The 23,656-nt window shown below is 41.7% G+C and overlaps 1 long non-coding RNA gene across 3 annotated transcripts in view; it reads right to left on the bottom strand.

The window, feature by feature from the left end:
- Positions 1–22,716, bottom strand: part of LOC142071611 (uncharacterized) — a 295,027-nt gene extending 272,311 nt beyond the window's left edge. For all 3 annotated transcript variants that reach the window (XR_012667734.1, XR_012667735.1, XR_012667736.1), the window contains exon 1: positions 22,477–22,716. This is a non-coding gene — a long non-coding RNA (uncharacterized LOC142071611). The remainder of the gene's footprint in view (positions 1–22,476) is intronic.
- Between the last annotated feature and the right edge of the window lie 940 nt (positions 22,717–23,656).

Raw genomic sequence — 23,656 nt, 5'->3', positions numbered from 1 at the left:
TGCATTTCTTAAAGCCCCAGCCCATGGAGGTACTTGGTTAGGTGAGAATCAGCTTTTGTTTTACTTAAAAATTACATTTCTAGCCCTTATGGTTGTGGAGAAAAACTTGAAAACGTGCCCTGAGTGCATCCGAAAGATGCAGAAGCCACAAGACAAATACAAACAATCCAACATTTGTTATTTGTTTAAATTTCATGATTTTAAAACCAACCTCATGAAATTTGGAGCCTGACTCATATTTAAATGCTTGGGGTTGGCAGTACTCAGTGTTGTGAACTCTCACGAATTAATCACAAGTCATGGGATTTTGGTGCCTGCAAGAGGGGCTCTTGCTATTAGAGCCCTATGCGGATAGAAAATGTATATTTGCATCTGATCCGGAATCCGCAAAAATGGTCTGCAGATATAAAGTGGATATCCGCAGATTTTCAGGACTCTAGATACAAAATTTGTACCCGCATCCAACTCGTGATCCACAAAAACGGTCTGCGGATAGCCACATCTGCAGATGCGGATATACAGCGGATATCTGGAGAATTGCAGGGCTCTACTTGCTATGACACAAGAAGCTCCTCCAATCCCAAGATTTTCCAGGCTGAACACACAGACCTCACTCTGTGTGAGGGCCACGGGGCTGAGAGACAGACCTGCCCTGACACCAAGCCCTGCCTTTATGTATGGATTGGCCCTATCTCAGTGGTAGCTCAGGCATGTCCTGGGGTAGCAGGAGGCAGGGAAAAGCTGCTGCTGCGTCTGGGGCCCCAGATCTGCCCCCACTGACCTGGGACTTCTCATCCCAGGGCAATGGGAGGCAGGGGTGGGGGAAATCCTGAGCCTGGGGCAGTAGAAAGGAAGAATAATTAAAAATAAAAAATGTTTACTATTTGGACAATTATTTATAAATATCAGATTTTTCATTAATTATTTGTAATTATTGGGTAGTTTGTATTTCTATAGTTTATCAACATTCTACAAGCAGAATGGTTTAAAATTATTTCTGAAATACTTTGAATGTGAGGGAACTATTTTAAAAAATATATAGCTATTTAAAGATGATAAATAAAATTGCTGCACAGAGCTATAAAAGGCTTTATTTGGGGTTGGGTTTATTCAGCACTTAGCAAGGTGGTTGATTTTCCACATAAAGGTCTTTGCAGCTCACAAGTCTTTATTGAAAAATAATTGGAAAATTTGATACCTAGGGAGAGTGCTTTGTGTTTCCTGGTTGTTCATTGTTCATTCTTCAGTTTTATTTTATATCCTTCATACAAGAGGGGGATGAGGAGGAGGATGGAACTAGAAGTGGTAAGTGTCAAGACTGTAATAGGAAATGGATAGCAGTTACCCTCGCCTCACCTCTAAGATAGGGGAAGTGAAGTCTCCATCTGAGCAGCCAGGGAGAGGTGTGAATTTGTGTGCATTTAAGGTTGACTTTTCAACCTCAAATTATCACGCACACATTGGTAGAGGAGAGGGGAGCTAAGAAGTCAAAAGACAGACTAAAAAACAAGATTTGATTTAAAAGAAAAACCTGATGAGTTTGGAGGGTGGGGGTCTGATTCATGATTTTTGATCTCTTGAGGCTGGCAATGCTGAATACTGTATGTTTAATAATCCAGGTATTTCTAATCTCATAGTTCCATCTAGCACAATGCCTTCAAATGAAAGTGTAAACAAGAGCAAAAAAGAGGCCGGGGAAAGAACACAGTTACATGACAAAGGAGCAAAACTTTAGATGGAGGGGGGTATATTTCTATGCAAAATGTAATGTTATAACAACTTCATTTGCCTCTGAATTTATGAGGCAATAAACAAGTTCTGCAAGTGTTCAGAGCTGCATCCCCATTCCCCTGGGCTGAGGCCCTGGCATTTATTTGCAGGAACACTTTATTGTCTCATAAAGCAAAAGGCAAGTGAACCACAATAAAAATATTTCTTGCTCTGTAAAATTGCAATATTATACACACTTATTTACTGTACTGGAGTCCCTTTCTTTTTCATCTCCTCACAGTGTTTGGCAAGTATTGGTGTATGGGGAAGATGCAGTGTGTCTCAACGCTCGAAACCTACTTCCTCCCTTCCTTCACATTATGGGCCAAATTTTCAACAGAGACTAAATGAGCCTTTTAAAAGAGCTCCCCCTTGGTATCAGCTGGGTGCTGAGCACTTTTGATATTCTGGCCATTTCACTTAGGTGCCTAAATGGGGGAGACAAAGAAGACACCATTAAGAACTTTCAAACCCTGATATGAATTTAAAGACAACCTCTTTTAATATGAAGAATGAATTCAAGGGTATGATCAGGCTTGGGAGCGGAAGTGCTCTCTAAGACAGAGAATCCAGTTCGGACCAGTTCTCTCAGAATGTCATTCACACAAAAACCAAGTAAGGATATTACGTTAAAATGATTTCATCAGAACAAAATTACCTTTTCATGGGTGTCACTGGATTTGTGTGTATGTGTACATGAGCATGATTTATATTGCCCTCCCGTAGCCGACACATAGAACGTGAGACCTACCAGTAGGGGGATTGACCGTTAGCTCAAATGGATAAACTTTTGAATATACTTTTGACAGGGCTGGCCTTACCATGAGACGAACTGAGGCAGTCACCTCAGGTGCCAGACTGTGGGGGGGCGCCAGTAGGACCCAGAGTGTAGAAAATTGTGTCTGCTGCTGGTGCATATGTATTCTCTTTGCTCTAGATGCACAGAGATGGTGCAGTGCTGTGCTGGAGGAAGGAGGGCACAAGAGACATAACAGGCCGGCAGGAGAAAAGGTGAGAGGGAATAACAGAAAGCAGCATGAGCTACAGGGAGAGAGAGGAGGAGCAGCAGCCTCTTATGTACCTCTCTAGCACTCCCAGGAGCCTGGACTGATCAACACCAGCTGCTCAGGGAGCTTCCTGTTTCCTGCTGCTTCCTTGAACAGGCAGTCAACTGAACTAGTTGGAGCCAGTTAGGCGCTTAAGACGCTGATATCTTCCCTGACTCAGGCCCTGATACCAGCCTGCTTATTTGTCCCCTTCAACTGAGTGTTGAGAGCCACTATAGCTGGCACAGAACAGCAGTCATGAGTGAAAGAAGGCAGCACTCAGCAAAAGAAAGGAAGCAAAGGAAGCTTTTCTATCTAAGCAGGAAGGAGCTCTCCTGAGATACATAGACACAAATGTTCACGGTGAGCCTTCCGACCCCAGTGAGGATGTGAGTGGTGAGGAGAAGCCTGATCTTCCATTTAGTCAGAGTGCAGGTGACCCAGCAGCTACTGCAGCATCCATATCTCCATCTCAAATGGATCTCATGCACATCCATCTCATGCACATTCCTGAAGAAAAGTGTAGATCAGAGAAGAGTGTGGTGGAGGCACAAGAAACAGCTGCTGTTGAATTTAGTTCCTTAAGTCTACATGATTCAGGACTGTGGACCCACTTGCGCAGTAGCCTGAGGGACTTCCTTGTACTGCATGGGCCACAGCAAGGGAAAAACTTCATGTTCCCCAAAGACAATGAAAATAGAAGTTTCCATCTAACACATTACTGGCGTGAAATCCCCAATGGTGACAAAGTGGAGAGGCCATGGCTTATGTACTCAGAAACCCAGAATGCTGCATACTGTTTTTGTTGCAAACTCTTCCAGTCTAATGTTCCAGCCACATTGGGTTCCACAGGAACAAAGGACTGGATAAATCGGGCTAGAAATCTGGCATGCCATGAGAAGGCAGCAAATCACCAGAGAGCATTCCATAGGTGGAAAGAGCTTGAGATGAGACTAAGGTTAAAGGCCACCATAGATGATCAGCATCAAGAGAAGATTGCATCAAAGTCTCTTTACTGGAAAAATGTTCTGAAAAGGCTCATTGCCATTGTGAGAATGCTTGCTACCCAAAACCCAGCACTGTGTGGCACTTCAGATCAGCTGTATGTGCCAAACAATGGAAACTTCCTTAAAATTGTGGAGTTGATGGCTGAGTTTGATGCTGTACTCCAGGAGCATCAAAGAAGAGTCACCACCCAAGAAATGTACACACACCACTACCTTGGAAAAACAATACAAAATAAGATCATACTGGCAACAAAAGTCAAACAGAAGATTGTGGCAGATCTGAAGTCAACAAGATATTTGGGACTGCGGAAGACTTTGTTACGGCCTAGCTAGGGAACTTCCGCTTTCTCGGAGCCGACATGGTCACTGTAGGACATGGAAAACCAGCTATAACCAGTTTTAGGCCGATTCTGTCTGCCCTGCCTGGCCCTTTGCCAGTTAGTGGAAAGCCCCTTTAGGAAAGTACCTAATTATATATTCATGAGCTGTTTCTGTGTAGTGCTTATTATGGCTCGCTGTTTACTCCTTCGTCGGACTCCGTCCCAGGCAGAGCTCCGGTGCGCTGGGTTCCCCGCCTCCGTGACAGCAACACTTGGAGTCCCCATTGCAGGTGTGTCACTTACCTTCAATAAAGCCAATAACTTGCTGCTTTGCTGCGTGTAGGCCTCGTTCTTTCGGAGCACTCCTGGTAGGCCTGCGGCCTAGCACAGAACAATATTACTCTGTTATTCTGGACTGCACACCTGACACCAGTCATACGGAACAAATTACTTTAATGGTGTGTTTTGTAACAACAACAGAACCTAGTAAAAATGTCCATGCAATGTTGACTGTCAGAGAGCATTTTCTAGAATTTATTGATATTGATGATATTACAGGAGTGGTATAACAAATGTGTTCTTAAAAAGCTGGAAGATACGGGCATTGCGATAGCTGACATGAGAGGTCAGGGCTACAATAATGGTGCCAACATGAGAGGAAAGAACAGAGGAGTGCAGACACGCATCCGAGAGTTAAACCCTCGAGCTTTTTTTGTCCCGTGCAGTTCTCATTCATTGAACTTTGTGGTCAATGATGCAGCATCAGCTTCTAATGAGACTGCTGAATTTTTTAATGTACTTCAAAGCATCTATGTATTTTTCTCTGCATCAACTCATCGATGGCAAATTTTGAAGCAACATCTGGGAACATCCTCTCAGACACAGAAAGCATTGAGTGCCACATGATGGGAAAGTCGAGTGGAGGTGATAAAGCCTATCAAACACCAAATTGGGAAGACAGATGGTGCCATAGTTGCCATTATGGAGGATAATGCTATGACAGGAACTGTTCTTGGGAGAACAGTGGCAGAGGGAAATGGAATCACCAGAAACATACATAACTTCAAATTTCTGTGTGGCTTAGTGTTGTGGCATGACATGCTGTATGAAATAAATGTTGTAAGCAAGAGACTCCAAAGTGTTGACTTGATATATCTAGAGCAATGGAACAACTGGACAAAGCAAAGTCATACCTACAATCTTACCAGTCAGATGAGGGATTTCAAAACATTCTGAATAGTGCACAGAAGTTGGCAGAGGAACTTCACACTGAAGCTATTTTCCCACCCATTCAAGAATACAAGAGTCACCGAAGAAGAAGACATTTTGATTACAAGGCACGGGATAATCTCATAAGAGACCCCAAACAACAATTCAAAGTTGAATTCTTTAACCAGGTGCTAGATTGTGCAATACAGTTAGTCGAAGAACATTTCATGCAGCTCAAGGAACACGGCAGTATATTTGGGATGTTGTATGATATTCCAAAACTCCTCACTATACCTGAAGAAGACCTACACCAGCAATGCAGGGCACTAGAGACAGTGTTGACACATGATGACATGAGCGATATTGATGCGAGTGATTTAGGTGATGAACTGAAGGCCCTTTCAAGATACATTTCAGCAGGATCAACTCCAAAGGCTGTTCTGGAATATATGTGCACAAATCAGAAGACCACCCTCTTTCCAAATGCTTTTGTTGCTCTGCACATACTTCTAACACTTCCTGTAACAGTTGCCAGTGGAGAATGCAGCTTCTCCAAGCTGAAGTTAATAAAAAAACATCTACGCTCCACAATGACACAGGAGAGGCTGGTCAGCCTTGCAACCATCTCAATAGAGCATGAGCTGGCCCAGACTGTGGACCTTCAGCAGGAAGCAGTTCAAATTTTGCAACCAAGAAGGCACGGAAAGCACCACTTTGATTATTCAAACAGATAAAAATGCCAGTGTTTACTATGCAGACAAGAAAAGTTACATTTGCTGTTCAGGCGTTTGAAAGTTAAGTGTTACTTAACATTTTTGAACAAGGCATTTTAAGTTGTTAGTTCTCCTTTATTGGGGTAGGAAGCAGAGCAGTACCATGAGAGGAGTAGAACAGGAAGAAGGCAGAATTGAGACCTTTCAAAGTTTTGGCCCAAGCGAGGGTGCATGAGGGCATCATTTGAGCTCCCTGCCTGAGGTGCCAAAATGTTGTGGGCAGGCCCTGACTTTTGAAATTGAAGGAGGAGGATTCTAGCCCCAGCTCCTCCCTGTGAGAGTGAGACAGTTATACAACAATGCCATCTGACATCTAGAGCACATGGATTCATTACAACATACAGTATAGTTACGGGGGAAAGAAAATGCAAAATGGGAATGGAGGGTGACATTAAAACACAGCCCTGATAAAGGAAGTAAGGGTAATCCTAGAGGAGAGAAGATGAAGGTAATCCAGATAAAAAGTGGGGACAGGTGGTTACAATGGACAAGGAATATCAATATTGAGTTATAGAAAATGGGCCAAAACACACCAGGTTGGTTGTCCACATGCAGCACTTTGTATTGTAAATGAGAAAAAAGGCAATCCTGTTTTCAAAGCAATTTAAAACTGACAAGACTATAGTCCTTTGCTCCCAGCATGGCAGCAATTGAGTTTTGTCAATTTTGAGACTGTGGCATCATGGTCAAAAGCACTCTGTCTTTTTGTTTTAAAACCTGGGTAAAACACAGTCAAATAATGAGATTCATGTGATTCATTTAAATTATTTCAAAAATATTGATCTATTTTTCATGCTTACACTTTGATTTTTCTTTGGACAAACGGTGGGTGAAAGGAAGTGCTATTATCCCTATTTTACAGGATATCCCTATTTTACAGTTGGAAGACTGCTCTGTGGGAGAGGGGCGCTATCCCAGTTTGATGGTGAGGTCTGAATTTTTCATCTCCCTTGGAAGGTTTGCATTTTGCCAAAGGCCCAGCACCCCTTAGCTTCCCTACATCCGTCCCACACACAGTGCATTTAGACAGTCCCAATTTAAGAAACAGCCCTAACTCTTAAGTTTGCCACTTTTCAATATCTTAATGTCAGTAGTCTCTTAATAATTTACTACTTTAGCCTGGGTCCTATCAACACGTAGAGAATCCTGCGGCACAATATCTGTGGAGCCATACACTTTTTTTAATGGGCATATAACTCTCCAGAACTGCTTTCATGAGCAGACCAAGAAAAAAAATAAACACATCCATTATATAAAGCAAGGAACAACTGTACAATACAAGAAGGGAAATCCTGGCCCCATTGAAGTCAATATCAAAACTCATTGATTTCTAGGTTTTCACCCAAGATCTCAGTTTTCAAGAGAATGTTTTAAGATATACCTAGTGCTTAGAATCATAGAATATTAGGGTTGGAAGAGACCTCAGGAGGTCATCTAGTCCAATCCCCTACTCAAAGCAGGACCAACAACAACTAAATTGGGACAAACTACAACATGGTTTTACAAAAGGTAATCATGTCAAACCAACCTGATCTCCTTCTTTGAGAAGGTAACAGATTTTTTAGACAAAGGAAACGCAGTGGACCTAATTTGCCTTGATTTCAGAAAGTCATTTGATACTATTCCACATGGGGAATTATTAGCAAAATTGGAAAAGATGTGGATCAATATGAAAATCGAAAGGTGGATAAGGAACTGGTTAAAGGGGAGACTACAACGGGTCACACTGAAAGGTGAACTGTCAGGCTGGAAGGAGATTACTAGTGGAGCTCCTCAGGGATCAGTTTTGGGACCAATCTTATTTAATCCTTTTATTACTGACCTTGGCACAAAAAGTGGGAGTGTGCTAATAAAGTTTGCAGATGACATAAAGCTGGGAGGTATTGCCAATACAGAGAAGGACCGGAATATCATACAGGAAGATCTGGATGACCTTGTAAACTGAAGTAATAATAATAGGATGAAATTTAATAGTGAAAAGTGCAAGGTCATGCATTTAGGGATTAATAACAAGAATTTTTGTTATAAACTGGGGACGCATCACTTGGAAGTAACAGAGGAGGAGAAGGACCTCGGAGTACTGGTTGATCACAGGACGACTATGAGCCGCCAATGTGATATGGCCGTGAAAAAAGCTAATGCGGTCTTGGGATGCATCAGGCAAGGTATTTCCAGTAGAGATAAGGAGATGTTAGTACCATTATGCAAGGCACTGGTGAGACCTCATTTGGAATATTGTGTGCAGTTCTGGTCTCCCATGTTTAAGAGGGATGAATTCAAACTGGAACAGGTACAGAGAAGGGCTACTAGGATGATCCAAGGAATGGAAAACCTGTCTTATGAAAGGAGACTCAAGGAGCTTGGCTTCTTTAGCCTAACCAAAAGAAGGTTGAGAGGAGATATGATTGCTCTCTATAAATATATCAGAGGGATAAATACCACAGAGGGAGAAGAATTATTTAAGCTCAGTACCAATGTGGGCACAAGAACAAATGAATATAAACTGGTCATCAAAAAGTTTAGACTTGAAATTAGATGAAGGTTTCTAAACATCAGAGGAGTGAAGTACTGGAACAGCCTTCCAAGGGAAGCAGTGGGGGCAAAAGACATATCTGGATTCAAGACTAAGCTTGATAATTTTATAGAAGGGATGATATGATGGGATATCCTAATTTTGGCAATTAATTGATCTTCAACTATTAGCGGTAGATATGCCCAATGGCCTGTGATGGGATGTTAGATGGGGAGGGATCTGAGTTACTACAGAGAATTCTTTCCTGGGTGTCTGGCTGGTGAGTCTTGCCCACATGCTCAGGGTCTAGGTGATCGCCATATTTGGGGTCAGGAAGGAATTTTCCTCCAGCGCAGATTGGAAGAGGCCCTGGGGGTTTTTCGCCTTCCTCTGCAGCGTGGGGCACGGGTCACTTGCTGGAGGATTCTCTGCACCTCAAAGTCTTTAAACCACAATTTGAGGACTTCAATAGCTCAGACATAGGTTAGTGGTTTGTTACAGAAGCGGGTCGGTGAGATTCTGTGGCCTGTGTGGTGCAGGAGGTCAGACTAGACAATCATAATGGTCCCTTCTGACCTTAAAGTCTATGATTCTATGATTCTAAATCAACTAAACCAACTAAAGTGCTTACAAAGTACTTTTCATCAATAGCTCTCATGAACACTTTACAAAGGAGGTGAATTTCTTCATCTCCATTTTACAGATGGAGAAACTGAGGCACAGAGAGATTAGGTCACCTGAGTCCCCAGTCCAGTACTGTGTGAACTGCAGACCAATTGATAGTGATCCATGGAGTGGTGGCTGGCCACATGATGCCAGCTCTATCTCCTGAATTCTACTTGATAAACTACATTAAAAGACATTTAAAAGACAGTAGCCCTCAGTGTTACTACTGAGCACTGTCCTGGCTTCCTTCTTGCCCTGGTTAAGGAGTAAGTTACTGCCCGCCTTTTCATGGTGCAGTGTACTGCCCCCTGTGCACACAGTTCATGTAGCTGGCTGGTGAGTACAGCCAGTTGAAAAAGGGTAAAGATTTTATTTATTTTTTGAGGAAGATATTGAAATCATTGCTCTGCAGGGTTTGAACATAAACAATTTTTCACGTTTTCAAGAATGTTGGCAAAAAGTTTATTCAAAATTTTCAGTTTAGAAAACTTTCAGTTTGAACATTTTTCAAGTTCTGGGAGCTATTGTTTCTTCCTCTTTTCTCTGCTTCCCTCCTCCCCTTCCTTTTTCCATTTTGCTAAATGTGGGGAGTAAAAAGAGGAGAAAGAAAAATGAAAACAGTGTGGGATTTTGTCAAAAAGGAAAATTTGGAAATAACTGGACATTTTTGTTTTGCAAATTTAAAAAAAAGGCCATTTACATTGAAAAATATTTTCATTTGAAAATTTTGACCAGGGGTACTGGCAATTGAAGGGGACAAAGCCAGGGCTCCTCCCACTCATTTATGGAATAATGCTGAAGTCTGGTGCAGCACAAAAGATCATATCTGACACCAAGCACAAGGGGTCAATTTATTAACCGCGGTGTAAAAGTTTAAAGAGAAGCCAGGGAAGAATGTAAGGAAGTGCCAGTACATGTATATGGTAGCTTCCACTAGACAAATATGAGGGGGTTGCTGCCATTAGTACAAAATGGGCACTCTTCTCCCCAGCCAATCTGGGCACATCTCACGAAACTTTCTTGGCTCATGGAGGGCAGAGTCAACTGCAAAGTATAAAATCCAACAAACCATCAGCCAGCAAACAGGGAGAATCTCAGCCCAGCCCAGTCTTTGCTCTGCAGCCAGCTCCCAGGCTGGTTCCTCAAGCCTGCAACTCCTGCTCAACCCCAGACTCTGACCTCAGGATATTTACTTCCCTTCTCTGTCCTTTAGACTGAGGTTATGCAGCCTCTACTGGCTGGATATTAAAATGGGTAACACAGTGGCCACCAGCTCAATCCCCTCTCTACAGCTCAGGAATAAACTAGCAGATTCCTTTCAATATTAACATATTTTGATTTTTAGTACCAAGCAGTCAAAAAAGCACCTTGTCTTGGTAAATACCACACTTTGGTTTTCATTAGTTCTCTTTCAGTAAAAGTGATCATTATGTAGCTCACTAACAAGGTCTTAGAAACTGCCATCTGTGAAAAGCCATCTGGAGATGGAGTGGACAACCTGAATGAAACCAAAATGCCTTTGGTGGGTGAGGGTGTGCTGGAAATTAAGAACTGAATATAATAAATAGTATCATACTGTAGCTTTGTTTTACTGAATGGTTTGCCCTAAAAAGAATATTAGATTTTAATGCCAGAATTGATTGTTATGAACATCTAATCTGATCTGCATAACACAGTTCATAGAACTTCGCCCAATCATCCTTGCATCAAGCCTGTAACTAAGATATTATTTCTTTATGTGTTATACTTTCAGACAGAGAACACTTGTGTGTTAACATTACAATGTAAAATAATACAAAAAAAACCTCACTGGCTTTGACTAAGGGACATACAGAGACAGATGGACAGAAGCTATTTTCAGTTCCAAATAGCTCTGACAAAAATTGAACCAAGGCATAATTTGTAAACTTTCGCATTGAATAGCTCATAAATTTTGGGTAATTCATTCAAATTTCACAAATACTCCAGGGAACAGATTCTTAATTTTGTTAAGGGCCTGGATATTAGTGTGAAATATTGTGAATAAAATTTGTGTGGTGTTTGCAAACAAACATATAAGAACATAAAAACGGCTATACTGGGTCAGACCAAAGGTCCATGTAGCAGAATATTCTGTCTTCCAACAGTGGCCAATGCCAGGTGCTCCAGAGGAATGAACAGAACAGGTAATCAAGTGATCCATTCATCGTCGCCCATTCCCAGCTTCTGGCAAACAGAGGCTAGGGACACCATCCTGGCTAATAGCCATTGATGGACCTATCCTCCATGAATTTATCTAGTTCTTTTTTGAACCCAGATATAGTCTTGGCCTTCACAACATCCTCTGGCAAAGAGTTCTACAGGTCAACAGTGCATTGTGTGAAAAAATACTTCCTTTTGTTTGTTTTAAACCTGCTGCCTATTAATTTCATTTGGTGACCCCTAATTCTTGTGTTATGAGAAAGAGTAAATAACACTTCCTTATTTACTTTCTCCACGCCAGTCATGATTTTATAGACATCTATCATATCCCCCCTTAACTGTCTCTTTTACAAGCTGAAAAGTCCCAGTATTATTAATCTCTCCTCATATGGCAGCCGTTCCATACGCCAAACCATTTTTGTTGCCCTTTTCTAAACCTTTTCCAAGTTCAATATATTTTTTATGAGATCGGGCAACCACATCTGTACACAGTATTCAAGATGTGGGTGTACCATGGATTTATATAGAAGCAATATGATATTTTCTATCTTATTATCTAGCCCTTTCTTAATGATTCCCAACATTCTATTCACTTATTTGACTGCCGCTGCACACCTTGAGTGGATGTTTTCAGAGAACTATCCATATTGACTCCAAAATCTCTTTCTTGAGTGGTAACAGCTAATTTAGACCCCATCATTTTATATGTATAGTTGGGATGTTTCCAGTGTGCATTACTTTACATTTATCAACATTGAATTTCATCTGCCATTTTATTGCCCAGTCACCCAGTTTTGAGAGATCCTTTCATAGCTCTTCACAGTCTGCCTCAGACTTAACTATCTTGAGTAGTTTTGTATCATCTGCAAATTTTACCATCCCACTGTTTATCCCTTTTTCCAGATCATTTATGAATATGTTGAATAGGACTGGTCCCCGTACAGATCCCTGGGGGAGATACCATTATTTACCTCTCTCCATTCTGAAAATTGACCATTTATTCCTACCCTTTGTTTCCTATCTTTTAACCAGTTATCAATCCATGAGAGAACCTTCCCTCTTATCCCATGACTGCTTACTTTGCTTAAGAGCCTTTGATGAAGGACCTTGTCAAAGACATTCTGAAAATCTAAATACACTATATCCACTGGATCTCCCTTGTCCACATGCTTGTTGACCCCCTCAAAGCATTCTAGTAGATTGGTGAGGCATGATTTCCCTTTACAAAAGCCATGTTGACTTTTCAACAAATTATGTTTATCTATACGTCTGACAATTTTGTTCTTTACTATAGTTTCAACCAGTTTGCCTAGTACTGAAGTCAGGCTTACCGGCCTATAATTGCCGGGGTCACCTCTGGAGCCCTTTTTAAAAATTGGCGTCACATTACCTATCCTCCAGTCATTTGGTACAGAAGCTGATTTAAATGATAGGTTACAAACCACAGTTACTTCTGCACTTTCACATTTGAGTTCCTTCAGAACTCTTGGGTGAATACCATCTGGTCCTGGTGTCTTATTACTGTTTAGTTTATCAATTTGTTCAAAACACTCCTCTAATGACACCTCAATCTGGGACAGTTCCTCAGATTTGTCACCTAAAATGAATGGCTCAGGTTTGGGAATCTCCCTCACAGCCTCAACCGTGAAGACCAATGCAAAGAATTCATTTAGTTTCTCCGCAATGGCCTTATCATCCTTGAGTGCTCCTTTAGCGTCTCGATCGTCCAGTGGCCCCACTGGCTGTTTAGCAGGCTTCCTGCTTCTGATGTACTTAAAAAAATGTTGCTATTACTTTTTGAGTCTTTGGCTAGCTGTTCTTCAAATTCTTTTTTGGCCTTCCTAATTGTATTTTTACATTTCATTTGCCAGAGTTTATGCTCCTTTCTATTTTCCTCACTAGGATTTAACTCCCACTTTTTTTAAAGGATGCCTTTTTGCATCTCACTGCTTCTCTGACTTTGTTGTTTCACCACAGTGGCTCTTTTTTTGTTTCTCTTACTATGTTTTTTAATTTGGGGTATACATTTAAGTTGAGCCTCTATTATGGTGTCTTTTAAAAGTTTCCATTCAGGTTGCAGGGATTGTACTTTTGGTGCTGTATCTTTTAATTTATGTTTCACTAACCTCCTCATTTTTGTGTAGTTCCCCTTTCTGAAATTAAATGCTACAGTGTTGGGTCGCTGTGGTGTTTTCTCTGCCACAGGGATTTAAATCTAATTGTATTATGGTAACCATTACCAAGTGGTCCAGCTATAGTCACCTCTTGGACCTGATCCTGTGCACCACTTAGGACTAAATCAAGAATTGCCTCTCCTCTTGTGGGTTCCCGGACTAGCTGCTCCAAGAAGCAGTCATTTAAGGTGTCAAGAAACTTTATCTCTGCATCCCATCCTGAGGTAACATGTACCCAATCAATATGGAGATAGCTGAAATCCCTCATTATTATTGAGTTTTTTATTTTAATAGCCTCTCTGATCTTCCTGAGCATTTCACAGTCACTGTCACCATCCTGGTCAAGTGGTCTGTAATATATCCCTACTGCTATATTCTTATTATTCAAGCATGGAATTACTATCCATAGAGAATCTATGGTAGAGTTTTGTTCATTTAAGATTTTTACTTCATTTGATTCTACGCTTTCTTTCACATATAGTGCCACTCTCCCACCAGCGCGACCTATTCTATCCTTCTGATATATTTTGTATCCTGGTATTACTGTGTCCCACAGATTATCCTCATTCCACCAAGTTTCTGTGATTCCTATTATATCAATATTCTCATTTAATACAAGGCACTCTAGTTCACCCATCTTATTATTTAGACTTCTAGCATTGGTATATAAGCACTTTAAAAACTTGTACTTTTTAGCTAAAACAACAAGGAGTCCGGTGGCACCTTAAAGACTAACAGATTTATTTGAGCATAAGCTTTCGTGGGTAAAAAAGATACTCCATGCATCTGAAAATTGGGGGTTTTACCCATGAAAGCTTATGCGCAAATAAATCTGTTAGTCTTTAAGGTGCCACCAGACTCCTTGTTGTTTTTGTGGATACAGACTAACACGGCTACCCTGTGATACTTCACACTTTTTAGCTGTCTCACATTACATGAAGTAATTGAATAAGACTTTTTTTCATTTGACTGTTTCTCATCGGATCTACCTGTATTTTATCATCTTCCATCCTCTCCTCCATACTAGGACATAGACAATCTCCAGGAGTAGATCCTCCCCTAAGGGATGTCTTTGTCCGAAGCACATGCTCCTCCGCACCTGTCAGCTTTCCTCCAGCCCTTAGTTTAAAAACTGCTCTACGACCTTTTTAATTTTAAGTGCCAGAAATCTGGTTCCTTTTGATTTAGATGGAGCCCATCCTCCCTGTATAGGCTCCCCCTTTCTCAAAAGTTTCCCCAATTCCTAATAAATCTAAATCCCTCCTCCCAACACCATCGTCTCATCAACGCACTGAGACTCTGCAGTTCTGCCTGTCTAACTGGCCCTGCACATGGAACTGGAAGCATTTCAGAGAATGCTACCATGGAGGTCCTGGACTTCAATCTCCTACCTAGCAGCCTAAATTTAGCCTCCAGGACCTCTCTCCTATCCTTCCCTATGTCATTGGTAGATACATGTACCACGACCACCGGCTCCTTCCCAGCAATACACATAAGTCTATCTAGATGTCTCGAGAGATCCGCAACCGTTGCACCAGACAGGCAAGTCACCATACAGTTCTTCCGGTCATTCCAAACCCAGCTATCTAGGTTTCTAATGATCGAATCCCCCATTACTAATACCTGTCTTTTTCTAATAACTGGAGTTCCCTCCCCTGGAGAGGTATCCTCAGTGCAAGAGGATACCACATCGTCATCTGGAAGGAAGGTCCCAACTATGGGATCGTTTCCCTCTGCTCCAGTTGGATGTTCTCTTTCCCTGAGACTTTCATCCTCCTCAGCACCACAGAGGCTGTCACACCGGGGTTGGGACCATTCTACTGTGTCCCGGAAAGTCTCATCTATGTACCTCTCTGTCTCACTTAGCTCCTCCAGCTCAGCCACCCTGGTCTCCAAAGCCCATACACGGTCTCTGTGGGCTAGGAGCTCCCTGCACTGAATGCACACATATGCCACCTGCCCATAGGGCAGGTAATCATACATGCTGAATTGGGTGCAATAAACTGGGTAGCCCCCACTCTGTTACTGGATTTCTGCCTGCATTCTCTTTTTACTCCTGCAGCTTGCTCCTTTGTTGTTGTTTTGTTTTTATCAGGGGGTGTTTTGGGGGGGGGAAATTTGGTAGTGCTCCTTTTGAAGCATAGCTACAATCAGAAAAGGTAACTGCAAAAATGACATCTCAGTGTCTTGTATTCTTCTCTGTAAGTATCTTCCATATCAGATTTGTTCACTGGAGAATTCAAAGAAATCTTTATCTAACTGCCAGGACTGCAAGCTCAGCCTAGTACTGTAGCAAAAAGAAAAAAGAAAAACTAGTTATGTTGTCAATCTGTTTTGTTCATCACCAGCAACAATAAAGGCTCCAGATTCAGAGCATAGCTGCAATTTTATAGATGATACAGGAGGCAAAGCACAATACAGCCTGTTCTTTTGCCACTGCATTGGCTCTCCAATACAGACAGCAGCAAAAACTTGTCAGCAATGGCTTTAAATAGATAGGACTCAGAGGACACATCAAAGCATGGGAGATAACAAGGTGTCTTTTTCTGAACACAGCCATGCTTTAAATGTTCCATTCCCTCTGTGAGAACGAGAAAACTCCTGTTCAGCACTGGATTTCAATAAGTCTCTTTCCCATCTATGCAAATTAGCACCAAGGCATCCTACGTGTCCCTGCCAGTCATTAGAATTATGCCAAATAAGCAAACAGAATTTCACAAGTGAATACGGAACATCTGACCCCAGAAGTAGTAAGAACAAAGAGAAAAGGAGGACTTGTGGCACCTTAGAGACTAACAAATTTATTTGAGCATAAGCTTTCGTGAGCTACAGCTCACTGCATCCGATGAAGTGAGCAGTAGCTCACGAAAGCTTATGCTCAAATAAATTTGTTAGTCTCTAAGGTGCCACAAGTCCTCCTTTTCTTTTGGCGAATACAGACTAACACGGCTGCTACTCTGAAACCCAAGAATAAAGAGTTCAACATGTGTCATTTTCTGATGGCAGATTTCCAAACAGCTCCAGAATTTCAACTTCCAGTTATTGTTTTTCCTTGGTCAATTAATCACTCTCAAGCTGCCTCTCTCGTCACATCACCCTGTGGACAAGATGATACACAGCACACCTGTTGAGATACCAGTGAAACAAAACACCCTTCTCCAAAGGAACCAGGATTTCTAGAAATGAGATTGTTATTACTTCATATTATTAGGAATTGGGTGATGTGCGGCACAAGCAGAATGAGAAACAGTGCCTGCCCCAAAGAATTTAGTCAAAAGAAACAAAACAGACAAAGGCTGGGAGGGAAAACACAGGCAGAGAGCTGTGAAGTATCTTGCCCAAGGCCACTCAGCCGATTAGTAGCAGAGTCACCAATAGAGCTCAACTCTGCTGACTCCTTGTCCAGAGCCCTATCCACTAGACCACACTACCTCTCAAAAGCTTTTATCATTTTTTTACAACCCTTTAATTGTTGTTACATTTTAAGACCCAATATCTATAAAACCTGAGGTCGAGATCCACAGACAGAGTAAATCTGCATAGCTCCTTGACTGCCCAGTGTTCTGGATCCCACAAGTATTCAGGGTACAGGAATATCCCAGAACAGCTCATGGGTTTTCTAGCCACCTCTCACAAGGGCAAACTATGCATCCAATGAATTCATAGCAAACTAGTCACCCAATAAATTTTGCCTTTTTTTCCCCCCGTTTGAGAATGATCCATGAAGAGATGTTGATTTTTATTAATGGATTCATAGTTGCTCAAAAAGCACTTTATGACAAAACAGTGCCGTTCCAGGTGTGTGGGAGCTATTTGCGGTCTGTGTTTACTCACGTCAGTAAAATGGCATTGCTTCCATTTCCAGATTAAGGGTGGGGTTTGGGCGCATATGTTCCAGTGACTTTCAGTCGTGCTCCTAGGTCATTTAGTCATGCTGGAAAATCCCACACCAGATAACTGAAACGTTATTGTAACCCTTCTGCCAGATGGAGTCGGCAGCAACAAGAGCCAGATTCAATAGGAGTGCCTCTTAACAATACAAAACAGAACCGGTTTGAGCCCCCATCCAGTAATGTGGGAAAATTTAACACCACCCCTGGATGCCTCTAAGAGGCAATACTTTCCCTCTCACAAGCATGAAGTCTGCGTATAACAAAAGAGAACTTTTATTAAAAGGGAAAATGGGACGCAGCATTAATTGACAAAATTTCACAACCACAATTCAAAAGCATGTGGCCACAGGCAAACACCCACCCCACAATACGTTGGGCAGTGTCCCTTGCATCAGTTTCCCCACTGTGAAAGTCTGACCAACAAATGTTCTCTTAATATGTCACTCCCCTTTATCTCCACTGCACCCCACTCAGTTGGTTGTCCTCAGTCAGCAAGACCCAGAATTCAGAGGTATGTTCACATGGGTTCACATGGGTTCACCTCCAACCCTGGCATCGAGCAATGTCTCTGTTGCTGCTGCTGCCTTTGCAAGTAGCTTACAGCTGCCTCTTTCTTTCTCCACCACCGCTGGCCACCGCTGCCTGCTGCTGCCACAGGTTTTCTCTGCCACCACTGGCCCCTACTGCTGCTGCTGTCTTCTCTGCCACCACCTGCTGCTCACTGCTCCTTCTGCGATGTCACACTTCAAGGTTCTGCCACTTAACCCAGTTCTTAGTGATTTCAGCAGACAGTGAGGTTCCTGCAGTGTCTTTCACTGCAACCCTGTCCCCACACCAGGTCTAAGGAGCAGCTCTAGGGGCTTAAGCATCAGCGATGTCAGCTCTACTAACCACTGAACAGAAATAAGGACTCTCAACTGAGTCTAAGAAGGGTCAAATGTGTCCAGGACTCTTTAGGCAGAGTCCACGCCACCAGGTGTGGAACAAATGTCCCCACTTTCATTTTCACTGGGATTTGGCATCCCTACCCCCTGCTTAGCAAGTAGGGTTGCCAACATTCCAATTTCTTAAAACTGTGCACTACAGACCACACCCCAGTCACTTGGTCACTTGCTCTCTCTCCCCACATCCTTCACTTGCTTCCCCTTACCCCTGGGACTCGCCTGCTGCCTGCAGAGCTGGGCTGGGAGCTGACACGGAGCCTGCCTGCCTGCCCACCCACGAGGTGCAAGTAGGAGGCAGCCCCAGCTAAGAAGCAGCGAGTGTGGGTTTATGACCTGGTGTGTCCCCTGCACTGCTTTGCCCTCTGTCCTGGCCCCTTCCAGTCCCCATGCCCCAGGCCAGGCTGGCAGGAAAGTGGAGGCAGGTGGTGATGGTGGCATTTGCAGGCAGCGACCCCCGCTGTTCTGGCACGCCTGCAGACAGTAAACAGACTTCTGGTATCCGGTCAGTACTTCTGCACCCTACAGGTCCCCTTTCAACCGGACTTCCTGGTTGAAAACTAGGCACCTGACAACCCTATTAGCAAGTGAGCTCAGTTTAAGGTGACCCCATCAATCAGGGCAGGCTAAGTACCCTTCTGCTGCCCTTTACTCATACACTAAGAATAACAGTTCACTACCCCGGCATTCAAATACCAAAGTGATTTGTAACCCAACACCAGCCAAAATTAATCACTTTGGCAAAGCAGCTCCTTCTGCAGAGCACCTAGGCAGAGTAGGTGTGTCTCTGCAAATCCAGTCTGCTCCTGAAGTCTTTTCCTGCAGCTCATCAGTCAGTGTCAGGGGACGGCTTATTCAGAGGCTGCTCACATCATAAACAGGGGCAAGCACAAATTGAGGATATCTATTCACATGTAAATACCCTTATCTGCATGCAAATCTGGGTATTCAAAGGGGGTGAAATTTACCCCGGAGCAGAGGGCCAGTACAAGGCATATATGCAACACTTAAATCCAACCTGTCATAATTTGAAGGATGGGCTTCAATGATCCATCTGCCTTGTGCTGGGACCCTGCATGCTTGTGTTCATTCCCAAAATAAAAACCAGAATGTCTGTAGACAAGTGAACACAAAAGGCTGCGGAAACAACTGATTCAAAAGACTGATTCTGAATTTGCAAAAAACTGTTTGTGAATAACATCTTGTTAGCAGGTTTCAGAGGAACAGCCGTGTTAGTCTGTATTCGCAAAAAGAAAAGGAGTACTTGTGGCACCTTAGAGACTAACCAATTTATTTGAGCATGAGCTTTCGTGAGCTACAGCTCACTTCATCAGATGTTTACCGTGGAAACTGCAGCAGACTTTATATACACACAGAGAATATGAAACAATACATAGCAGTGGCTATGTCCTCATATGTTTTCTGAAGAGACTGGGAAATAGGGTCAAAAATGCAGCTCATAGTCCAGTATTACTAAATATGGTGACATAGGGGTGACAACCATTTACCAATCTATACCCCACACTAAAGAAACAAGCAAGTAATTACAGTCTCTTGACTATCACAGATAACTAATTACAGTCTCTGTATTAATGAGGCTGCGTTATTCTTCAGTCAATAGCTTTTAGAAGAGAGCAGTCTGGGTGAGATGATCAGATCTGGATCTAAACTTCTCTAAAGCTAAGTGGGGTTTAGATCCAGGGGTTTGTTTGGCTGGCTACAGAGATTGAGTTGAGTTTTTGGTTGGGACTCATCCCTAGTTTTTAGGAAGACAAAACTCTGGGCTCAGTCCTCATTCAAAATCCCCACTAAAGTTATTGGGAGCTTTGCTGATTAAGGACCGCAGAACACAAAACCCTGTTTGTTTTCTCTTCCTCCCCCCCTCCTCAGTTTGGAAAAGAGATTTAACGGTCTTCTCAAAATTAGGATCCTCGTTGTAGATTACACTTCAGCCACAACGCCTACAAGAAACCGACCAATTAATAATGGATAGGTTATTCACAGTGGAGTATAGATGATATGTATTTATTTAGGGTTTTTTTAAAAAAATAGAGAACCAACATATATAAAAACCATTGCATTTTGGCTGTATCCTTCCTGCCCATACTGCTTGTCTCTGTAGTTTGTTAGATCTTTAGGATGGGGACTGAGTAAAATTGTGGCCCCACTAAAATCAATGGCAAAACTCCAACTGATTTCTATGGATTTCTCTCTGAATCTTCCCTTATGTGTGGCTAGTGCCTAATAGATAGACTAAATAACAAGCATTTTCATATGTATTGTACGACAAACACAAGACCTATGATGTCACAGATTATCTTGCAGGAGAAGATATCACAACAGAAGAGAAAATGCTTGAGTGACCAGTTCATTTGGGAGATAAATGATCAAATACTGCATGAGAGAATATGACTAATAATTTTACATTCTATGAATATTTTGCCATGGAAGCTCAATTAATAATTTCTAATATTTTCTTAGACAGGTGATAAATAAAAAATCATTTTGGGACCTATTTCAGCAATGTTTAAATGAAGAAGGAAACCTAGTGCACAATCAATCTGGCATATTCACTTACGATTTATAAATGTAACTCAAGTAATTTTTTCTTAGCTTACAGAGACCACTTTGAAAGGTATTTCAGTTTATTGTGGATAACAATCTATCAGAATAAAGCTGCTCAGTAAATGATGTGAATATAAATGAGGCTGCATAGGAATAAAAAGAATAAAAATGGAGCTTAATTACCCCAGTGATGGCTTACAGCTACTGACATTTTCAAAATTAAACAAAAAATAAAAGAAAAAAGCTTCTAGAGTCTGCATTCTATTTATGTGCTTCAAATGAACATTACATTTCAGATGTAGAAAGAAAAAAAGAGAAAAGAAGAGGAGAAAAGACCGCGGGGCATTTGTAAGGCATTAATGGGGGCAGAGCCGGCAGCCCTGATTTAGATACTGTATCATGCAGCAAACAATTGGATGCAAACCACCAAATGAAACAGAGTCCTGCCGGCCAAATCCTCAAGTCCTTACGCAGGCATCAGCCACCTGTCCCCTCTCAGATGCCCCTTCCACTGGCTCCTTCTTTACCATATCACCTTTAAATTCCCAACTTGAAGGCCCTATGTAGTTGCATCTCTGACCTAAAGCCTGATCTTGTAAGTGGGACTGTGCAGGTGGCTCCTTGTGCCCAGAAAGAACCCCCAGTGCCATATTGCCAGTCTCAGGGTTTTATTGCGAGTCTCATGGTGTGTTTTTCTTGCTCCCCAGAATCATGTCATTACATAAGAATCTGAGCTTTTTACTATTATTATTATTTTTAAATGTCATGATTTTTTTTAAGTCAGGTCTCATTATTTGAATGCTTTGGGCTGGCAAGACTGCAGATGAGTCCAATTAATTTGCACTTGGGCAAGAGGGGCTTCACTTGAGCAGGATCAGGGTCCCATTCTCTTCATGCATCAGCCCCCTGAAGAGTCTGCAATCTAATTACAGACATGACACACTGAGCCCCCTCCACTCAGCCAATGATGTCCACCTTGACGCATCCACATTACCTGCAACCATTCCCATGCCACACTCTCCACTTGGAACACTTCACCCAATTCTGGTCTGTCAAGCCACTACCCTCTCTTCAGCCTCATCTTTCCACAGTGCCCATAAGAAGTGAGTCAATACACAGCATTTAAATAAAACAAAAAACAATGTTGCTGTCATACATATCCTGCTTTATCATATTTTCCCCCTACTCATTGTATAAAGGTAAGAGCCAGCAAGTAAATCCTGCCCCATTGATAAAGCTCCCATTGACTTCAGTTGAGCCAGGATTTCATCCTATGTCATTCTAATTTGTCCTGTAAAGCATATAGCACAATTTTTGCTATATATAGCACACACAACAATAATGCTCTCCTTCAAATGATAATTTCTTTATACTGTTATTACCCACATTCAAAGCATGCAAGAAGTTTAAGAATCTCACCTTGTGTATCTTGTACCCAGAATAAATGCAGTTTTCGTCAGTGACCGAAGCCATGGTACCAAAGGTCATGAGAATTAACAATTCCTTAGGGCCAGAGCTCCAAAAGGGAGATTCTCTGCAAAGTCAGTAAAAGGATTTAATAAATCAGTGAGGCAGTACATGGACTAAGAGTAAACCAAATACAAGTGAAAAGATGTTCAGAGAATTCAGAATAACTTGCTGAAGTGCTGCAGGAAACCCGTCACTGAGGCGACTGAAACCACTGATAGAATATTTATGAACAGTAGCTAAATCCACATAGTGTAATTGTGATATATGTTTTATTTACACAGGGGAGCATCTGGCATTCTTTGATCAGAAGAGACTCATAATTTAAAAGTTTTCTGGGGGAACTATGTAAAAAAACTATTCTGAATGTAAAAATATACTTTGCCTAACAAAAGGGACATTGGCATCTATTGCTACTGCTTCCTTAGTGTTCACTAGCAAAAAAAAATTGTTTAAAAATTTAAAAAACCAAACAAGTCCCTTGAAAAGAGACAGAATGTAAGCCAATAGACTGATGTATACATGGTTGTAAGATATTGTTTCTGACTTAAATTAATGTAGCAGTAGTATTTTGATAAATTCCTATAGGAAATCAAATCTGGGTGCCTCACAGTACAGTAGTTAACATAAGGCAAATTAAAGTTATGACATTTTTATGGTGTTTTAATTAATGAGAATCTAGAGTGGAATTCTGACACAAATACTGTACATATAGAATAACAGCTTGACTAATACCGAAGGAGTTAATTATGACAAGTACTGTTACACTGAGTATTAAATGAATTAACAATAATGAAGCACTCCTAATAATACTGTCCTATTTTCAGGTACATTTTAATGGATAGGTTTCATCCTAATTAAAACTGGTAAAATTATTAATCACAAATAAAATAATCTAGCCCATGTAGCCTTTGCTGTTCATCAGCTGGTCATGAACTGAACCTACTTTCTGAGAAATAATTTGTTATTCATTAAAAAATTGCCATATTTGTAGCATATGGGTTCTTCACAAACTGTTCTGATAGCTGACCATTGAATCGCCTATATCATATGGTACTATTTCTGCTTTCTAACTGGATGGTATGACACTTCCTGGGGGTACCCAGGTTTGTGAGGCACCTCGCCAACACTC

The sequence above is a fragment of the Caretta caretta genome, chromosome 3 (assembly GCF_965140235.1).
Source record: "Caretta caretta isolate rCarCar2 chromosome 3, rCarCar1.hap1, whole genome shotgun sequence".
Lineage (NCBI taxonomy): Eukaryota > Metazoa > Chordata > Testudines > Cheloniidae > Caretta > Caretta caretta.
This window is presented reverse-complemented; position numbering and strand designations above follow the sequence as displayed.